Source organism: Typha angustifolia, chromosome 9 (assembly GCF_048772165.1).
Source record: "Typha angustifolia cultivar Huaian chromosome 9, ASM4877216v1, whole genome shotgun sequence".
In the NCBI taxonomy this organism is placed as follows: Eukaryota; Viridiplantae; Streptophyta; class Magnoliopsida; order Poales; family Typhaceae; genus Typha; species Typha angustifolia.
In genome coordinates this window covers 8,038,716-8,053,694 of record NC_133247.1, presented here as the reverse complement: position 1 = coordinate 8,053,694, position 14,979 = coordinate 8,038,716, and the positions used below count along the sequence as shown (strand labels likewise).

General features: G+C 37.1%; 1 protein-coding gene across 2 annotated transcripts in view; it reads right to left on the bottom strand.

Annotated features, from left to right (window-relative positions):
• The window catches only part of LOC140767451 (methyl-CpG-binding domain-containing protein 9), a 51,974-nt gene that overhangs the window by 24,005 nt on the left and 12,990 nt on the right, over positions 1-14,979 (bottom strand). The gene's annotated exons all lie outside the window — the stretch shown is intronic.

The window sequence follows — 14,979 nt, the reverse complement described above, 5'->3', positions numbered from 1 at the left end:
TGGGTTATCACCAAATTTGAATGTGTCCTACTGAAATTAAGAAAACTTTTCGCACTCATCAGTCTTTTGGTCTATGCAATGCTTCAACAACTTTTCAGCCTCTAATGAATGCAGTATTCTATCCCTTCCTTTCGAATTATTGGTTTTTTGATGATGTTCTACTCTATAGCAGCTTGTTATCAGACAAATCTACACCATTTAGAACAAGTTTTCCTATTGTTGAGAGAACATAAGTTCTATGCTAAGCAATCCAAGTGTGCTTTTGTTGTGTCTACCATTGAATATTTGGGACATCTTATCTCTAAAGATGGAGTAGCAACAGATCCTTATAAAAACATATGCATGCTAAATTGGTCTGTACTGAAAACTGTTGAACAATAAAGGGGCTTTGGGGTTTAACTGGCTATTACAGGAAATTTGTTCGCAATTATGGGCTTATATCTAAACCACTCACTGATCTGTTGAAAAAGGATGCTTTCCAATGTATACCTGCAGCTCAGAAATCATTTTTACTACTAAAAGAGGCTTTGACATCTACTATTTCAGCACTTCCAGATTTCTCTAATCCACTGATCTCGAAACCGATGCTAGTGGGACTGAAGTAGAAGTTCTTTTAATGCAAGGAGGTCATCCAATTGCCTTCTTTAGCAAAACTTTGCATTCACCTCTTATTTTACTTATAAAAAAAAATCCTAGCTATTGTTCTAGTTATTTCCTAATGGAAATATTATCTGAATGGCAATCATTTCTTTATTCACAATGATCATTAAAGTATTAAATATTTCTTAGAGCAAAGAATGCGTACTATGTTGCAGCAAAAGTGGCTAACCAAATATGCTTACACAGTCCTGGTTTGAAGACATTTTAGCATCTTATGCATAGATAGCTTAGCAGCGGACCTCTTGCCTCAATCATCCATCTCCAATTCTCATGACCACTTCAAATTGTCTCAAGGACTAGTAAACTACCATGGCAGGATTTATTTGGGTGTTGTTATTGATATCAGAATTAGAGCCATTACAGCTTTACATGCCTCACCTCCTGCTGGGCGTTCAGGAATTCTGGCCACATACCAAAGAATCAAACAGTTTTTCTGCTGCTCAGGCTTAAAAAACTGTGCTGTCAATTACATTAACTACTGTGATATTTGCCAAAGACATAAGCATGAGAATTCTTATCCAGTGGGTCTTTCTCCAACCCTTACTGATTCCCACAAAGCTATGGTCTAAATCTCCATAGATTTTATTGATACCAAAATTTGAAGGCAAAAAGGTCATTTTTGTATTAGTGGACCATCTCAGCGAATATTCCCATGTCCTGGCCTTGTCTCACCCTTTCACAATTCTGCAAGTGGCTACATTATTCTTGGATCACATCTATAAACTCCATGGATTATCAAGTCCATTATATGTGATAGAGTTTCTATTTTTATTAGCAGTTTTTTAAATGAACTTTTTCCTAAATTAGGCATTACTCTCAACCTCTCCATGACCTACCACCCACAATCTAATAGGCAAACTCAAAGAATGAATGTTTGTTTAGAATCATATCTCAAATGCATGACTAGCTCAATGTCCAAGAGATGGAACCAATGGCTATCTCTGGCCAAATGGTGGTTTAATGCTAATTTTCATAGCAGTTTGAAGCTTACTCCATTCCAAGCACTTTATGAATACCCACTACCTGAAATTCTCTCTTGAGTTAGTTGCACCTTTGGCTGCTATGAAGGTAACTAAAAAGAATCGGGTCATAGCTTTACTCAAAGTTGAATTAGCCAAGAGGCCCAACCTAAAATGAAATTTTTGCCTAATAAGAATAGGACAGCTAGAGAATTTTCTAAAAGACATACGGTCTATGTTAAACTGATGCAAATCTAGTATAAATGCAATGTTTTGGAGAACAATCAACCCAAATAAGTAACTAAAGTAAAATATAGTAAGCAATAACTGATAAGAAGTTAATTAATTAAAAAGATCACTACTAGATGGAAGGAGAGAAAACCACTCAGATAAGACAGTAGCTTCCTCAATTCTCAAATAGGTACGTTAATAATAGAAAGGCCTAAAATATGGCGTAAGGAAAGACTTTAGAGTTTAGGTTTACTAATAAATAGAATAATAGTGCTTTTACTTTGAAACCAAGTCCTCCTCTTTACGTCCGGGCACCCAAAGATTTTCTATCACTACTGGAACCTTCTGGACAATAGCAGTAACCAACAAAAAAGTAGAGATTGAAGAAAGAGAGAGGTTTAGAGAGGAAGTAGAAGAAATTAGAGAAGAATCTTAAGACAGAGTAGGAGAATGGGAGAGAAAGAAAGAGAGAGAGGAGGAGGAGGAGAAGAAGACCGTAGGAGAGAAAATAAGAAATTTCAAATAAATCTTATTCCAAATCGTCCCTTGTTTCTCATGCAAATAACCCTTAAATAGGTTAACAACTTTGATTCTAGCTGATTCTAATAGAAACTTATTTCCTAATAGAACGTTAATTGATCATCTTATCTAAATTGACTAACCCAATTTAGGTAATAAATCAATGTGGATATCCCCCACATATAAGCTTACCATAATTATCAGTTGAGATTCTAATACGAATTCATTTCCTAATAGGATCCTAATTGATAAGGTCTTATCTAAATTGACTAACCCAATTTAGGTAATAACTCAATGCGGACATCCCCCACATATAGGCTTATCATATCTGCCAATTGACTAATTCAATTGATCATTTGAATTAAAAATCAATTCAACAAATTAAATGTGAAAATAAGTTGAGCCTAATTAGATCAATTAGACCAAAATTGGACTCAAGCAACTTTATTTTGATCAAATTGAAGATGATGCCCACATCAATACTGCAACCATACCGACAATCTTTAGTTGAACTCAGACAATATTACAAGCTTTCAGCAAAACTGTATGGCACTTTTGTTATCCTGTCTTGCATTAGAAATGTTGCTAACAAACTTTCCTTTCATCCAAAATTAAAGATTCATCCTATCTTCCATATGTCCCAACTCAGCTTCAGCTAGGTTTGTCCATTCAAGTATATAGCATGTTTTAGCTTAGGTAGACATTGAGGATGAATCATTATTGCAAGATCAAGAAAGGGAATAGAGCATGTCCTCAAATTTTAGTCAATGGGTAAACTCTTCTCCACATAAGGCAACTTGGGAAGACTACTTAATACAAACATCACTGATAAGACACGATGGCATGTGTACTAACACAGGAGACACTAAAATTTGATGATCCATAGAGATTTAATTCTGATTGAACTTATTTATTACGTAATATTTATGATCAATTTTATATTTTTTATTTATTTAGAGTGACTTTTGCTTATTTTCATTATAAGTCTGTATATAGACCCATTGTATTTTCTTTTGAGATTAATGAAGATTTTTAATTGCTTTATCTAATGAAAAAAGCATGAAACCATTTTTAAGGGTGGAGGTGTGAAACTTCATTCCTTTTCTATCTCTTTGACTTCTCTCTCATCTCTTTCTCCCCATCTTCCCAGATTCTATGCCGCCTCACATTTGTTGTTCATCCGACCGATCACTCCACGAACACCGGAACACCAAGAAATCCAACGCACAACAAGTTCACCGCCGACGAAGAACAAGAGAAATCCATCGCCATTGCAGATTCACCATGTATGATTGAACGATCTTCAAAAATTATTTGCGCATGCATATATTATCAAATGATCTATTACTTTAGATTCATCTTTATTTTTGTCATAGTTAAAAAAAAAAGAGAAGAAAAAGCAAAAGCACGTCTCTAGTGCTTTTTAAAAATAATTAGGAGTTTCAAAATTTCAAAATTTTAATTTTTGGCTCTTATTTTTCTATTAGAATCTCAACAAATCTCTTTTTTTTTCTATACTTTCTACCAAATTGCCCTTTTCTTCTCCCTACCATATTCCAACTTTCGAATTTACCCCCCAAATCCACTTACCTCAAACTTTTACCCACTAACCCATACTTGAAACCCGTTAAACAAATACTTCAAATCCAACCCAATTCCATTAAGCCCATTAGACTTCAACCCAAAACCCATTAGACTTCAACCTAAAATCCATTAAACTTAAACCCAAAACCCATTAAACTTCAACCTAAAACCCACTAGACTTAAATCCAAAACACATTAGACGAACCCAAAACCCATTAGCCACTTCATCTTTATCTCTAACCTTCCCCCAATTTAATACTAAGCCCTAGCCATCCTTCATCAATCTTGCAGAACTCGACGGCAGCATCGCTTCCCTGCCGACGCCATTGCTTCCTCGACAACATTGCTGATCTCCACTTACGACATCGCCCTCCACAGCCGACACAACCACCAGAGCCTCAATCTCCCGGCGCTTTCTTCAAGCCACTCAACGTCAACGCAAACACTCACCGCAACAACACAGCCACCTTCCACACCAGCGCTTGCTACTAGCGACACCACCACTACACGTCGTCCCCCACTTTGACACGCAGAGCTCTTCCATCTCGTCGCCGTCTCCACAATAGCTAGTCATGTTGCCTTCTCTCCGCACAACTCATGTGTGACTAGAGACATAGCAAATGACCGAGGGCTGCACCATTCCTTGGCTGCCACCATCGAGATCTTCATCAACGCCTCTTCAATAGCTTCGCAACAATGTGCTGCCACCCTGGCAACCCCAGCGCCACCATTGCTACCTCCATCACTGCCACCGACACCACCTGCAATCTCTGTCCATCAATCCTTCTGACCTCCACCACTAGTGCTGCTGCATATAGTGAGAAAGCAAATTCTGTTTTCAGATAGTCAAGTACGCTTTTCCATGGTAACCAATACTTTTTCGAGTTATTCCTTTTAGTTTCATATCTAAATTATTATCAATTCATGTTGTCCACAAATCGTGAGGGAAAGACTACATAATTACTTTATAGGCTTTTAATCCTAATACTAAAAGAACTGTGCCGAATAGAACATTAGCATTACATTAAAGGGCTTGACATTGACTAAACGCAACTTTGCTTAAATACCATTATATCTTAGCATTAGTCCTCCAATCTCCCAATTAAAATTTTTAATATAATCATATTTAGATCAAGACACTTGTATTTAGATCAGATTTAGTGGACATTTGCACTTCATTAGGTTAGAAAATTATTTATTTATTTCTTTAAGTTTAGCAAGCATAAAAAAATAATATAATAATAAACTAATAATTCATTGTATGTTAGTGTATGCCAATATGTAAAATAAAAGCCTATTTTCTTAGTGAATTTAGTGAGTCTAGCACTAGCAATATGGATCAAGAGTTTATTAATAGACTCGACGACATTGTTAGTTAGTTAGGTACTTTAACTCAACTGGTCAAGCTACTCAGAACACAGCTTAGGTATCAATGGGTAACTAAATAATGATTATATAGGATAGAAAAACCCTACAGTCAGAGCCCTCCTCAAAATGCTTATCGCTTTGATCCAGAACATGATGAGTCTCCAATCCTTTGTCTCGTCAACATCTTCAAGAGAATGACCGAGATACTGATGAAAGGTACCTAAAGAAAAATTAAAATTGATGCCCTTATGTTTGACGGTTGGTTAGACCCTCAATACTTCCTAGATTGGACCAAGGACATGTATCATTATTTTAAATAGTATGAAATGAATCGTTATTTTAAATAGTATGACATGTCCAAAATTCAAAAAGTTAGGTTTGCTATCATAAAATTAACAGAGTAAGTAAATCAATATTAGACCAATGTTGAAACCCTTCCTGAGATTAAAGGTGAACTACCAATTGAGATTTAGGCTGACATGAAGAATGAGCTAAAATGTAAATATATCCTACCTTCATATTACCCTATTTCTAAATTAAACCTAAAAGTGGTCCTCGGTCAGAATCAGGAAAAAATAAATAAATAAATAAATAAAATAAAATAAAATAATTGGGGGTTGAGAGAGGAGGGTGCACGTGCTCTGCACGTGCAACCCCTCCCCTCTCCCTCTCCGGCACGCGACGAGGCGTAGAGAAGATCTCATCTAATCCGAATCGGATTAAATTTGATCTTCTTTTAATCTATAAATTAAACCCTAAATTTTTCTCTCCCTTTAATCCCCTCAGCCCCCTCCCCCTCCTCTCTTCTTCCCCTCCTCCTTCGTTTTCTTTTTTTCTCACCGTCGGAGTCACGCCGTGGAATCGGCCTGCCAGAGCGTCGCCGGAGCCAACGGAGACCACCACATGACTCCTTAGTAAGCCCTCTCCCACTCCTCAAATTTAATTTCAATTTAATAAAGTAAATTAGAAATACCTAATTTGGGCGATTTCGGCTTCGCCGGCAACTCTCGCCAGCCGACGGCTTCGGGCTGCTACTGTTCGTGCTCAAGAGCTCCAAGCCATTGGCCTTGCGCCATGGTTGCCTTCTAGAAGAGCCCTCGTGACTCCAATCGTCGTTGGCTTTGGAGTTGGCCGTCGGTGCTGGGTTCTCCACCTTGTGAGGATGAGAGAGAGAGAGAGAGAGAGAGAGAGAGAGAGAGAGAGAGAGAGAGACGAGTGGTGGAGAGTGGTCATGAACCGCCGCCGACGAGGGTCGCCTGCGGTCACTCTCCCCCTCGATTCTTCTCTTTCTCGCGTCAGTCGCAAGAAGGAAAAAAGGGGTTGGCTGGGCTCGGGTTTAATCTGAGCCAACCCCTTTTCTTTTTAAGTTCGGGTTCGGTTCAGGTTTGGATTTCGGATCCACAAACCCGAACCGAACCACTTAAATGGGTGAGTTGCGGGTTAGCCCGTAGCCCAATCCACTTAGTTTTGGGCTGAGCCTCGGTCCAACCCGATTAATTAAATTTTCTTTTTGGAATGGGCCGGGCCAGCAGTAGCCCAGCCCAATCCAATGGGTAATTTAACCCATTTTAGTTCTTTTTAGTTTTTAAATTTTAAAAATATTGATATTATTCAAATTAAAAATATTATTATTATTTATTATTAAAGGTGGTGATTTATAGTACATGGGCTAGAGATTTGAGATTTCGGTTGTCTTGCCTAGACTCAGCTGAGTGGGTTCACTCACATATTTATTTATTTATTATATTTCGTACCTTCGTCAAACCATGTAAATAATTTGTGTGCAAATTATTTATTTCATCCTTACGTGCAAAATTTAATTGTTATATTTTCTGTGTACATTTAATCATTATACTCAATGCATCACCATACTTTGTGCAAATATTAAATTAAGTGAAAAGAAAAATAAGACTAGTATTGATACGACTTAGAGAACAGTCCCGGTATAAATCGCTTGCGATTTTCCATGGGAACTCAAGTCTATCTGGAAGTCTAGGGGAAAGTCCTAAATCAGATCACTACGGTAACTTTCTTAGGTGACTCTGGTGGGTTTAAGGAACAGTTCTAGGATGAATGAGAAATTTCCTAGCTGACTCTAACTTCTCTCAACGATTAGAGGAAAAGATAGAGTGTGTTGATCACAGGTTGATACCATCTGCTGACCCTAACCGGATCAGCTATGAAGAAAAGTCCCGAGCGTCATCTCGAGGTGACTTCTAGTTGATGTGGATCCATAGGGTTTAGACCCATTAAGACATATGACATTATAAATATTGAAAAGATGTTAAGATGTTGAAACCGTATAAGGTTACAAGTTGTCTCTCTATTATTATCATTGTTATTATTTAAAGAGCATGCCTATTGCATATTGTTATGGATATTATTGCTTTTAGTTTAATTTTATTTAGCATTAATATAATTTAGAATTTATTTGGTTTTCAAGTGGATTCCACTCACTGAGCTATAGTTGTTGGCTCATGGATTTGTTTTCTTTTATTTATTATCTATCTCAGGTAATAGTCAGCAGGGCGACTGAGCGAAATGTACCCGGACTCCACCTCCACTTAGGATTCATTTATTTACTTTTTCGCTCTTTTGGATTTTATGTTTTAGATTAGAAGTTTTATTTATTTCGTTTAGAGACTCAAAAACATTAATATTATCTTATGTTTATTGCAATTAGTTTTAAATTTAATAAGGCAAATCTTCATTTTATTTATTTAGTTTGCTATCGTACACGTAGAAAGTATTAATAAAGCTTCGTGTATCTCACGCATATTAAGATGCATGGCCGGTCATGATTCCTATTTCCGATCGTGACACTCCATCCTAATTCTTACAAAGTTTTGTATATTAACTCAACCCGCTAGAGATAAAAGAGTGGTGTTTGGTCCCAATAGAATTCACAACTTACAAGTATAAGATCTAGTGCGATGTTTTGACTATAGACGTGGATCAAATTATCCTTGAAAGAACTTGGCTATTTGATAATGATGTTCATATTTACAATCGTTCAAATATATATATGTTTAAACACGAGGGTAAGAAAATCAAAATTCTTCCCTCACAACCTAAAAATGGTAATGCTAAAAAAAAATTCTAATCCCATCCAACCTAATAGTAGAGTCAGCTTGATTAGTGCCCGAAACATTAAGCGTGAAATAAGCAAAAGAACTCCTATTCTGATTCTTGCTGCCCGAGAAATACAAAACGAACCTAATGCATCGATTCCTCTTGATGTCACTCCTGTGATTGAGAAATTCTTAGATATTTTACCTAAGGATCTCTCGAATAAATTACCACCAATACGGGACATTTAGTATGCTATCAATCTCGTCTCAGGTGCATCTTCCTAACTTGCCTTATTATCGATTCCTCTTGGCTTGACTAACGCTTTAAGTACATTTTATTAGAGTGATGACTCAACTACTCAATTATTATGACCCTTTATAGGTCAATTTTTGGCAGTAGACTTTGATGACATCTTTGTCTACAGTCAATCTCGAGAGCAACACATAGATCATCTTCGTCAAGTCTGCATTGTCTTAAGGAAAGAACGACTATATGCAAACCCAAAAAAATTTACCTTTTTGACAAAGTTACTTTCTTAGATTTTATTGTTTTGTCTGAAGGAGTCTCTACCGACCCTAATAAAGTGAAAGCTATTAGTGAATGGCCTGACCTCATACGATAAGAGATGTAAGAAGTTTTTATGAACTCCTATCGTCAGTTTATTAGAGAGTTTGGTACCATTATGGCTCCTATAATAGAAAAGTGAATTTGAGTGATCAAAGAGTGCCATCAAAGCTTTTGCCAAAATCAAGAGAAAAATGGTGGAAGCTCTCGTCCTGTGACTCCGCAATTGTAATACAACTTTTGAGCTCACATATGTGAAGCATCTAAAATTGGTATAAATGGAGCCCTAAGCCAAGAAAGTCATATGATTGCCTACTTTAGTAAGAAGCTGAATAAAACTAAGCAGCGGTATACCACTTATGATAAAGAATTCTATGCTGTGGTTCAATCTCTTCATTAGTGGATGCATTATTTGCTCCCATAAAAATTTGTTATTTTCTCTTGGCACGAGGCTTTTCTATACATCAACTCCCAAAAGAAGCCCAACGCCAGACACGGCAAATAGGTTGAATTTCTCTAAGATTATACGTACACCTTGTGACACAAATCTAGAGCGGAGAACAAAGCTACCGATGCACTGAGTCGTCGCATGATCTCTCTTTCAAAAATGAGTGCGGAGGTATATCAGTTTTGATAAAATCAAAACTAAATATGAATCGTGTCCAAATTTTCATGAAGTTTATAACATGTTAAGCAACGAAATGATTTGAGAAATAGATAGTTTCATTTTGTAGGATAGCTATCTATTTAAATCTCAAAAGTTATGCATTCACAGCACCTTGTTAATAGAATTTTTAATTTGAGAATTGCATACTGAAGGTCTAACAGGATATTTTAGGCATGCAAAAACTATTGAAGCCGCTAAGCATCGATTTTTCTGGCCAACTCTTAATAGAGATGTTATAAGACATGTAGGTTGATGTCACACATGTCAACTCTCTACACAGCGAAAGCAGAATACGGGATTGTACACGCCTGTGATGACCAAGTTTGGAGGGTCTAGTGGGTTTAGTATAGTATATTTCTATCGGGTTGAGTCCACTTTTAATTTCTGCATTACTTATTTCTACATTGGGTTGGGTCAAGCCATGCAATTCTGCACTACTCAATTTGGGCCACTCAAGTCATGCCCACTTCTAGCTGGTCTTGAGTAACCACTAAATAAGTGTGGTGAGCACCCAAAGAAAGAGAAGGAACCATTTGCCCTAATTTTCAACTAGCTTCCTCCTCTCCTCCCTCTTCCGACAGCGCCCAAGAGAATTGAGCAACACCAGTTGCTTTTCTCACCACCTCGCCTTAACTCAACCTCTATTCTCAACTTGGACTTCTTCCTCCCTCCCTTCTCCTGTAGATCTCTAGTAGCCTTGTCCACCTAAACTCATCAGCTCCTCCATCAAGCTCACCATTCCACGCCACAGCTACCATACTGCAACTGCAATCTCAATCCACCGAGCTCCCACTCCAACCTAGTTCCTCCACTCTCCTAGCTCCACCTTAGGCCCCAACCCACCACCGCTAACATCCAGCAATTGCACTTCCACCTAGCTCCACCCATACCAGCCATAAGCACCCCTACACTAAAACCTATTCTGACCATCTTCCGCAGCCCTGACCATGACAACACTTTTGCCTATTCCTAACTATCTTTGGCAAAATGTTAGTATGAATGTTGTACTTGGACTTCCAAAGACTAGTCGGAAGCACGACTCCATTCTCGTGATAGTGAATCAATTTTCTAAGATAGCCCACTTTATATCCTATTCTCAAACTTTTGACACATCAAGTTGCAAAGCTCTATTTTGATGAAATCATTTAGACATGATCAAATGGCCCAGCTCGCTCGTGCCCGACCAGACCTGGCCCGGTTTGGACCGGGCTAAGCCCGGCCCGGACCCGGTTTAGGCCCTGCCCGGCCCGAGCCCGAACTACCAATGGGCGGCACGGGCCAACCCTTTGCCCGTCCGACCCGGCCCGAAAGCCCGCCCGACCCGGCCCGAAAGCCCGCCCGTTTGGCCCACAACTAGGCCCACCCGTTATGCTACAGTGGCTCACCCATTTGCTATAGTACTTTGCGTTCTGCTACAATAATTTACCACTGCTACAGTAAAAAAATTTGGGTATTATACCGTTTTGCATTATTTTAAGCACACCTTTAAAAAATTTTAATTTTTTTTAATTTTTTTTAGATGGAGGAATATAAATATTTTTTTTAAAAATGAGCTAATAGTTAAAAAAATTCTAAAAATAGCTAAAATATGGATTGGGCCGAGTGATTGGTGGGTCGGGCCGTGAACAAATGCTTAAGCCCGGTTGGCCCGAAAAGCCCGGCCCGAATCCGGCCCGGCCTGCCCGATAATCATGTCTAAAATCATTAGCCTGCATGGGCTTCCAAAAACCATTGTGTCAGATAGGAATGTGAAATTCACTAACTATTTTTAAAAAACCCTATAACATAGGAACCAAGCTTCAGTATTCAACCATTTTCCACCCACAAACTGACGAGTAAACCTAATGACGAAAATATCCTTGACTATATGTTAAATAGTAAATAATATGTGGCATTTCTACTGCGAAGTTCCCCATATTGTGTAAGGTTATAGTATGAGGTTATAACTCCGCACTCGGGTGTGCAAGATATTACCCCGCACTATGCAGGATTATAACCATGCACTCGGGTGTTCATGGATGCTACTTGACGACGGCGTTGGAGCAATCCAAGGCGAGGGCAAAGATGTTGCCCCACCATAGGGAGACTGGTCGAGGAGGGGCAGGGAGGCATGACAAAAGAGGATGAGATTGTCGCAAGCGAGGACCGCAGTGAGGTGGAGGGATAGCGATAGAGAGGTCAATGCGGTGGTGAGGGCGGCGTGGCGAGGGAGGTGGGAGGGGAGGGAGAGAAAGTAGAGGGCCGCGGCAGAGACCTCAGGGTTAGGGGAGGAGAGATCGGATCGAAGGCCGAAGATGAGCATGTTGTAGAGGTTAAGGGTAAGGTTGAGCGAGCAGAGGAGGTCGAGCACGATCTTCTTGCAGATGGCAACGGAGGGGGAGCCAAAGATCTCATCACAAGTGATCTTGGCGATGGCGAAGACATCGTGACCAACGGTGGAATGCTGAAGGGCTTGGAGGGGTGTGGTAGATTGCTTGAGGGTCTTGGTTACCCAGCTATGCAAGTATAACAGTCTACCTTTGGAGATGAGAGAGAAAAGAAATAGCAACTGTAGCTGATATGATTAGTGTGTTATCATCTCAAAGGGTAAAATTATAATTATGGGTTATTAATAAATGGTTTCTAGAAAATTGTACGGAATAAGATGAGAAAGAATATTCAAATAGTATACTAAAATAAGGTAAAATATTGTTTAATTACTATACTAGAATAAGGAGACTTATTCTAAAATAAGCCTATTCCTATTCCACAAGTGAATAGAGGTTAAAGGATTGAATTAAAAACCGTGAACTATTGAATTTGCATATAATAATTTTATTAATAAGATGATATGTCTAAATCCAACTGAGGTAGTGTATGGTTATAAACCTAGACAACCTATAGATCTCATTCCTATAGCCCATTATCATAGATTGTCTGAATCAACACCTGTATTCGCATCACATATTCATGACTTACATAAAAAAATTAGTAATAGAATTGCTCAAAATAATATCAATTATAAAATTCAAGCTAATCTAGGAAGATTCAAAAAATTTAATGTTGGAGACTATGTAATAATTTGAAAACATCCAGAAAGGTCCCCTCCTAAAATTGTCAAAAAGTTGAATGCATGAATTGCCGGATCTTTTAAAATTCTTAAGAAAATTAATGATAATGCTTATGTTTTAGATCTACCAAAGAATTTCAGCATCAGTTTTACTTTTAATATTGAGGACATGGATGGCCGTGCCAGGCTAGCACGGCTGTGTGTCGTTTGGCACAGCCCCATGCCGGTCATTGTGCCATATAGAGCCATTTTTTTAAATTTTTTTTCTATTTTCATCAATCATTATCAAATCAACTGATCAATTGATCATTTAGAAGGCTTAGATGAAATTAATGATAATAAGACTAGAAATGATAATGATGATGATGGTGATAGTGATAATAACGAAACTCAGTTTGGGAACAGTGATAATAGAGATGAGACATACGTCTCTATTACACAACATTTTCATAGAGATATTCTTTTTACAGATGACTTAAATTTGTAGTTAGCAGGACATTGGGAGAGGTATACCCATAGAATGATATAAGTTCATCATAATTACCATCATATCAATTACACTCACCAGAGCTAAAACACCATTATTATACTCTATATCTACCATCTATATATGTTTATGGTGTGTCTATGCCTATGTCGGTGCCGTTCATTCCCGTGCATGTTCAATATTCATATCATATCATATCATATCATAGGAGAATTATAAAATTTCTATTTGTATGAAGGCTATGTAAAACATTATAACGAGCAATACTATCAGTGAATGAGTTTTAAAATATATTGGCAGTATTTAATGCAAAATTCTCGTATTATTCTTATGCTGACAAATAAAATATTTGATTCTCTTCATCATTTTATATTTAGCTAGATATTAATTTTAATTATTAAGCTATTATCAATTAATATTATGTGTTCAATTATATTATGAAGTGTTCAAACATTAATATTAGTTTTAGTGAATGTCTTCAATCATAGTATGTGTTAAATAATATTTATATTTAACTATTACTTTATCTTTAATAAATATGTCATTTATAAAAATAATCTAAAGATAAAACATTATAATATAGGTTTTAAACTTTTAATATATATATTTCAACTAAAAACTAAAAATTGATATATCAAAAACCGAAAAACATCTTTAAATATCCTAAAAAGTTTATTAAAAGTATTTTAAATATATGCCAATGGCATGGCGGGGCGTGCCGTGCTGATGGTGGCACGTGCCACTGGCACGGCCATCGTTCATTGAGGATTTAGTAACTTATAAAGGTCCAGATTTTACTCCAGATGACTCACTAGCTAATGAGCCTATTGATGAGCCTATTTATGAGAGACATTCTTTACCTCCACTTCACAGCATTCCATCTAACACAGTAAACAAAATTAATAAAATTTTAGATGATGAAATTATCTCAACTAGAGAAGGTGGAACCCAACGGCATCTAATATTGTTGGAAGGGATGATCTACATCTAATGACACGTGGGTTAATCACCATGACTTGAGACACCAACCTAATATCCTAAAGTAGTATGAGAGAAATAGAGATGCACATTCAATGGAGTCAAGTTCTCTCCCACCTAGGGAAAATGATATGAATATCACTGATAGGATATAATAATGTGTATACTAGTGCAACAGGCATTAACATTTGATAATCCCCCTTATAAGGATTTGATTCTAATCGAGTTAATTTATTACATGATATTTATGATCAATTTTGTATTTTTTATTTATTTAGGGTGTTTTTTACTTATTTTCATTGTAGGTCTACACATAGACCCATTGTATTTTCTTTTGAGGATAACATGTACAACTTGCTTCGAAGTCTAGTAGATGCAACTAAAATAAGAAATATTCAAGGATATGTGATAAGGACATAAATAAAGAACTGAAGTAAGTTAACGAATGATCATTTCATTTTTCACCACCATAGAATTTGAATCCCCAATTCTTCTATGCACAGGATATTTTCTCCTTGATATTAATATGAAAGAAAAGGTAAAGAACAATACATAATGGGTCAGCATAAATGAATCATAAATTGAGTTTGGCTTCAAATTCCATAGGCAATATAATCTTATGTGGATCATTTTTTCTATAATGATTCAGAAATTAAAAGCATTTACTTACAATTTCATCTACTTGAAATTTTTCTTTTTTCAAAAGGAAAAAAGATCGGCTGATTCTTGAAAATTGAGTCATTGAATGACTAATAGACTCAATGGGATTTAGGTTGGGTGGTATCTAAAATGAATGATATCTCCCATTTATCTCCGAAATTAAATGATCAACTTTCTATAA